Below are 7,335 nucleotides of genomic sequence, written 5' to 3' on the forward strand. Positions count from 1 at the left end.
ACTATGCTCAACATTTTCTAGATTTGGACCTTTCAAATTTTCTACTTGTTGAGATCTCCTTAATGGTGTGAGGGTAGCTATGCAACTAGATTCTAGACTATGAAGGTGTCACTTTTCGATGCAGATGCTCTTTTTCTATGGTTAATTTCACTTCTTCTTGTCTTCATAGCTCTCATTTGTAAAGGATGCTAATAACTATCATATCACTATATTTCCTGCTACTTTGGATGTGAGTTGAATTTGTATGTTAATTCAATGTCTCCTTCTTTTGCTAGCTTTTCTAGTTTTGTGGCTTGGACCCATATGTCTACTCATGTGGCTCCTCCTACAACTCCATTTATGGCTCTATCAATTTTTGGCCTTATCCCCTCTATGGTTCCTAACTCTCTGTCTCAATACTATATGGTTCCCTCTCAAAATTTGGTGGTCTATCTGGGCAATTCATCTACTAACTCCAATGGTTTTTCCAACCCTACTCTATTCTATTCTCCTTGCACAGATGTTTCTTCTTCGATTACTACTCACAACAAGAAAATGATCCAATATCTTATTATTTCTAATATGCATATTATCTCATTAGGACCACTAATGGGCCCTAACTATGATTTTCAATAAATGTTTATTTTGTTGTTTTGTCTAGATCTAGAAAGGAATATATTATGAAGATGCATTTGCACCTATTACTAAAATGAATACTATTAGACTTATTATATTGCAATTGCTTCTAAGTTTAATTGGGATCTTGATATAAAAGATGGCCAGTTAGCATTTTTGAATAGTTATTTAAAAGAAGAAATATATCTTGTTCGACCTAAAGGCTTTGCAAAGAAGGGAAAAGAATATTTGGTATGTAAGTTAAATAAATCGTTATATGGTCTCAAGGAAGCACCAAGTTCATGGCATGATAAAAGTGATAAATTATTCTTTCAACAAGTATATATCAAGAGTAAAAAAGATCTAAATTTGTACATAAAGAATGATGAATATATGAATGTTGTTTTGATTTCATTATATGTGGGTGAATTAATCATAATAGGAAGTTCTATATAAATGATTAATGAAATCACAAACATTTGAAATGAAGGATGCTCGCAAAAAACATTTTTATTTTGGTATCCAAGTATGGAGACAAGCTGGTAAGACTTTAATTATTCAAAGAAAACATGCAAATAAATTGATCTTAAGGTTTAATATGAAAGACTGCAAAGTTGTATGTACTCCACTAGCAAAAAATGTCAATTTTTCGTATGATAATGGTATTACTTGAGCTAATTGAACTCTAAAAGGCCTAATATTGCATATTGAATCAACATAATTAGCGAATTCGTGACCAACCCTCTAATCATCATTAAAAAGTGGCAAAAAGAGTCATTCGATACCTATAGGTACCATAAATTTTTGTATTGAATATACTAACCATTTGAATGTTGAGTTTAAAGGTTATTCAAATCTTGATTGAATAAGTAATCCAGATGATCATAAATCAACAATTGGCATTCAACATAGTAGTAGTAAGAAGCAATCAACTATTTCCTTGTCGTCTACAAAAGTTGAGTACAAAGCATTGTGTAGTTGTTTGGATAAGGCAGATTTTTTGAGATATGATACAAAGGGAAGAAGGACCAACTCCAATTAAGTGTGACATCAAGCTAGCAATCAATATAACCTATAACAGAAGATTAAAGCACATTGAAACACAACATTATTTTGTCAAAGGAAAAATTCAATTTCAAAAGATAGAACTGTAATATTGTAACACAAATGATAACATGGTTGATGTATTCACTTAACCATTGCACAAAATACACATATATTAAAAGAGTCCATTTAAATTCAATAATTTATCAAGGAAGAGTGTTAAAATAGATTAAAACTAAATTATCCATGTGCTTCTTATGTGTCATAAGAATTTCTGAAGGATTACACGAGGAACTATGGATCTGTCCCTCAGATCCAATTTGTTGTCAAGAGTCTAGTTAGCTGTCAGTCTGTGAAGTCTATTATTGAGTATCTTCGAAGTTACAACTACATATTGTTGCTTAAAGTTGAGAAATAAGAAACCAACTAGTTTAGCTGCTATTATGATCTTTGTCTTCCTCGTTTATTTCTCTGTTTTGTGCAATCACCTTACTTAAATGGGAGATGTCAATAGAAAGGAAAATCGAGTACAAATAAATGTGCACTTAAAAATCTAAGAAATATGCATTTATTTATGATAATTTTGGATAGAATGTGATCTTATATTATAACTGTAGCTTTATTCAACCAAAATAAAATGGATACAGAGTTTCAGCTTCTAACTGACACGCAAATCCTAAACAAGGACAATAAATATTAGGGCAAACTATATTGCAACATAATCAGTAATGATGTACGGTAACACTGTAATGAACGATTGCATTGCCAGATTGGATGTTGAAGGAGTGAGTGCGAGTGATGGCATACCCTCAAGCTAGCCTGAATTTGCCGCTTCCTCCCACAATTGCCATCTCTCTAACCTCCCTAAACACAACGTTGTTGCCCACCACAACGAGACTGCTGTCGTCTAACTTTCCACCCTGAAAAACATAGGTGTAATAGTTCTGATACTAAATGTATGTACAGATCCAATAACCAACAAGATGAGAGGGGGGGATGAATCATACAAACTTAATCTTCCACAAAAACATCAGATTCAACCTCGGTAACATATACTTTAGTAATATAACCAAAACTGTTAAACATGCAAACTCAAAAGCATATAAACATCATAAACCTCATAACACCAGATTTATCATGGAAACGCAAATAGGGAAAAACCACTGTGGGATTTTGGACCCACTAAGAAATATACTCTTCTAGAGTATGCTCGGTTAAAAGAAAATCCTGTTAAAGTTTACAAACACATTTCTAGATGTGACCCGGTTAAGGGATTTCGCTCAGATCTGTTAGGATCTTCACCTTGTTAGAAGTGACCTTGTTAAAGGATTTCAAACACTCAATCAGAATGTCACCTTGCTAGAGGGTTTTACAAATAAGACTGTTAAGTCCACTCGGTTAAGAGATTTTTTGTCACTTTCACAAAATAACAGTAATAAAAATCTATCTGCAACTTCACATCTAAAATGCTAAAGCAGATTCTTAGTTGTTCAATACAATCTAGACATAGAACTAATCTTGTCCATCTGCTAGGCTTCTATACTCTGTTTTTCAAAATAGGTCTTCAAGCTTCAATGCTCGGTAATCACTATGTAGCATCCCTGTGCATACACTTGCCCGCATACATTGTTTATCAACAGTTTCCTATTTATAAACAATTAGCTAACTGCTTAATCTCCTTGATAACATTTCCCATGATCAATCATAGCCATCAGATCTTCAAACTTCACAAGGTTCAATGCATCCTTCGATCTGAAAATGTTTTACCCTGCCTTGGAACTTGCATACATTTCTTGGAACTTGTGCTAGGGTATTGCGGTTCAATCTGAACTGTAGATCTTCCTGCCGATCTTCCATTGCCATAGATTCTTAACAAACTATATTTATGGCATACCAATCATTTAATCAGTTCCAACTCATCAACTTGCTTCATTAAATAACGCATGTAAAAATTTAATGCATTCTGTTACAGCTCAGTTACAACTCGGTAAATACTAAACTTCACTCGGTAGACATCCCGCCTTCATTGACCGATAGCGATAACCTTAGGGTTTACTGACTAGGTTCTTTGCTCAGTAACATAGTATAGTATTAACCTTACAATTTACAACATATGTATGATGTTAAAACAATCTAAACATCATGATCTCATCATTGTCTGACTCGGTAATAGTTTCCCATTGAATACCTTATTCATTCCCTTATTCATCATATTCTTTCCTGTGTCTTTTACCGACATCTTTATATTCTTTAAATCATATATCTCAAGATATGGCAACATCATACTGAATTATAAAATCAATTTCTTGACATCAATGACAAAATAATAATATCAAGACAATAAACATCCTTAATCAATTATATCCATAATCATCAACAACATTCTCAATATTCTTTATTGAAACGTCAACAATCCTTCATTGTCTATTATAATGCCAAATGCTAACAAGGTGAGTGCCATTAGCAGGTGAACTTCCTCTTGGTTGGTGGAGGCATACAGTCCCTAAGCTTTGCCGACCAATTTGGAGGTGGGCTTGCGCCCTTCTGTCAATGGATCGTCCAACACATATACCAATCCGAAGCCAGTAGCCGACATTTCAATGGTTGGAGTCGATGCCACTTTCTCGACCATCACATTTTTTCCCAAAATTCTGTCATGGAAATAGAATTGCAAGTGGTTTATTTTCTCCTTCAACAGATGCACTTGGGTAGCTTGTAGAGAAAACAGTGTTATCATTGCGGCCAATGAAACTACCGACATCGCCATTTGGAATGGAGAGGACAAGGGAAATGCAAATTGTTCTTTGCTAATTTTTTTCACTCGATATGAGTAGATATCAAAACAAGTCATGTTGCTTTAAAGCTCAAATCACCGAAAACTCCCAAAAAGTGAGATCAGCTTTTTTGTCTTGCAACACTTAGGTGTTCACAAATACCACTGTTTTGTGGACAACGTGAACCTATTTAAGGCTTGTGATATTAAGTGTTCTTTTCCATTTATACATTGTATTGGGTTGTTCTTTATTAGGCTTGTGACTCCATTGCAACAAGTATCACCTTTAGTTTTGACAAGAAATTTGGGGAACAAACTTGCCCTCATTTCAAATTATCAGTCTCATAATCACTAGTTATTTAACATTATGCATGCTAAAATAGTAGCTTCAAATAGCACAGTAATGTTACTTATATTGAATAAACTATATAAATAATTTAGAATCTTATGTAATTAAAAATTGAACAAAAAGACAAGTATTGGTTGTAGTTCTAGCATTCACTGTATAAGCTAATCAGAAAACAATCGTACGTTGTCCTGGCCCTAACAACAGGTTTCCAAGACAAGTTGAACCCTAATTTTGGGTAAGGATTATATTTCTAACTACATTGTGTTCTCTTTATGTGGATTTTGTGAAATTAGGGCTGATTACAGGATGATACAAAAAGGGGACATTACACCATTTCCGTGCAGCTGAACATCTAGATGGTATGCAGGGCAACTACGACAAAAAATCAATAGAAAGAATTTAGACAAAAGGATGACTATTATGAAGTTCTCGTAACCACACTATTCTGAAGCAAAACTTAAAAACATAACAAAAATGCTAGTTTCTAAAAATGATCTGGTTTGGAACAGGCCACACAAAGTAAAAGCATTCAGCTAAAACCAAGATCAAAATCCACTCTATTCCCTAGTTTCACTGAAACTTGTGATACACTTCAAGACCACACACGAGATACATCTATCTAACGGTTGTTTACCATAATTTGTAACCGACAATTTCACATGGTATGCAAAGTCATTCTTACACCAAGAATTACTAGTTGGTGGTTGTCTTCTTCATATAGAGATTGTTTCATTCTTTATGATTAGAATGCTATTGATATGATGTGGGACTATTTCTTAATGGGTGAGATAGATTTATAATTATTTGACTTTCTTATTTATAATATAAAAAAAATAAGATTGTTGATAATTATTTTTTTAAGTAATTAGATTATATTGTTTTAATGTTATAAATAAATATACATTTGAGATACACTCAAGTAACATCACAAGATATTAATTGGTTAGCTTTATTTGTTTTGTTAGTTTTTTAAGAGAACATTAAAAAAAGATGAATTTTATTTGAAACGGCTAAAACAATAAGGTTTATTTTTTGTATGCTAGATATTAAAGGGTATCCTCAATCTTCTATTCTTGAAAATTTTACTTCTTAACCTTTCTAAATTTGGTCGTTTATGTCTCATCTTCTCCAATTAATTTTAAATTAGGGTACATGGTACAATCAAATTTTGAACCTTAATCTTTTATTTTGATTCCTCCTTTTCACGATTGAAAGCTTAGGTCTTCCCCTTTCACTTTTGTCTTGGTGTGTCAAGGATGGTATTGGAACCTCTTTATCTTAACCTTTGAGTAATAGCAAATATTTCTACTTTGGATTCTCCAGTTTCTTTCGGGGGTTCAAGGATTTTATGTTTGCAATACCTAAAGCATAAATCATCCTAGGATCCTAAAGTTTTCTTCACATGATAATTGCAAGTGATGGTTTCCAACACCTTGAATAGTATGTGCATGAGTGAGTATGATTAAAATTATAATCCATAGAAATGACATCATAAATCATTAATTATTTGGAGTTATTCACATCAACGCTCTATTATTTTGATTCATATAGGGACTATTTCCATTTACAAGCACAACTAACAATGTGTTTTGCTACAAGGATATTGTTCTCCCCAAGTAGATCCCTAGTAAACAAAGTTTGTAATTTTATGTGAATGGTAAAAGACAAAAATCAGTCTCCTTGATCCAAGAGGATATGAGTCACTAAACAAAGCCACAAATATCAAGTTTTCCTTGACAAACCTTATAATAATTTGTTTCACCCATAACAAATCATTATCGTGCAATTTTTACAAATAAGTTAAAATTAAAATTTAGGTAATTTTTTTGCTATTTGAAAGAAATATGCTTTCTAGATCAGATGTAATTTACCCTAACAATGATTCTATTTGAAAAGACTTTTAAAAAATTCCCATTTTGTCTTATTTGATACCTAAACTTAAGATAAATTTTAGTGACCTCTTTATTATATGCTTGTATTTCTCTAGGATACCCCAAGGAAAAATAATAAAGGAAGTGAGTCATGATTTATTGTGAGTAGTATTGTCGAGCTTGTGGCACCCATTTAGGGATATTGGTCAAGTGAGAAGCGTCAGAGACTAAATGATGTATATGTGTAACAAACTCAAAAAATAAGAGAGTGAATGATGGAGATTGACAACAAACATGAAAGATTAAACACTAGCTGACATTTTAATTTAGGTGTAATCTTAATTAGCACAAACAACCTATTTAGGATTATGCTTTTCATTTATTCCTGCAACCTAACTTAGTGTTTTAGATCACATATCTCTAAGTATATACAAATAATAATCACTATTGCATGTTTTACCTTTTTATAATTTATTATAAAGAAACTTTTTCTATGAATAATTTAATAAAAAGGATTAAAAATTGTGCATTTATTTTTTTATTTTTTATTTATTTAGTGAACTTGTTTGATCTTACATATCCAGTCCTTCTTCTTAAGGTTTTGCATTACTTTTGGGATTTTAGATCTACATTTTTCTAAGATAACATCTTATTTCTTAGTTCTATAATTTTCTTTCATATCATTTTGCATTTATCTATTTGTC

The 7,335-nt window shown here is 32.3% G+C and overlaps 1 pseudogene; it reads right to left on the bottom strand.

The window, feature by feature from the left end:
- Window positions 1–2,360: 2,360 nt before the first annotated feature.
- Window positions 2,361–4,399, bottom strand: LOC131066064 (dirigent protein 23-like; annotated as a pseudogene).
- Window positions 4,400–7,335: the final 2,936 nt, after the last annotated feature.

Source organism: Cryptomeria japonica, chromosome 11 (assembly GCF_030272615.1).
Source record: "Cryptomeria japonica chromosome 11, Sugi_1.0, whole genome shotgun sequence".
Classification (NCBI taxonomy): Eukaryota; Viridiplantae; Streptophyta; class Pinopsida; order Cupressales; family Cupressaceae; genus Cryptomeria; species Cryptomeria japonica.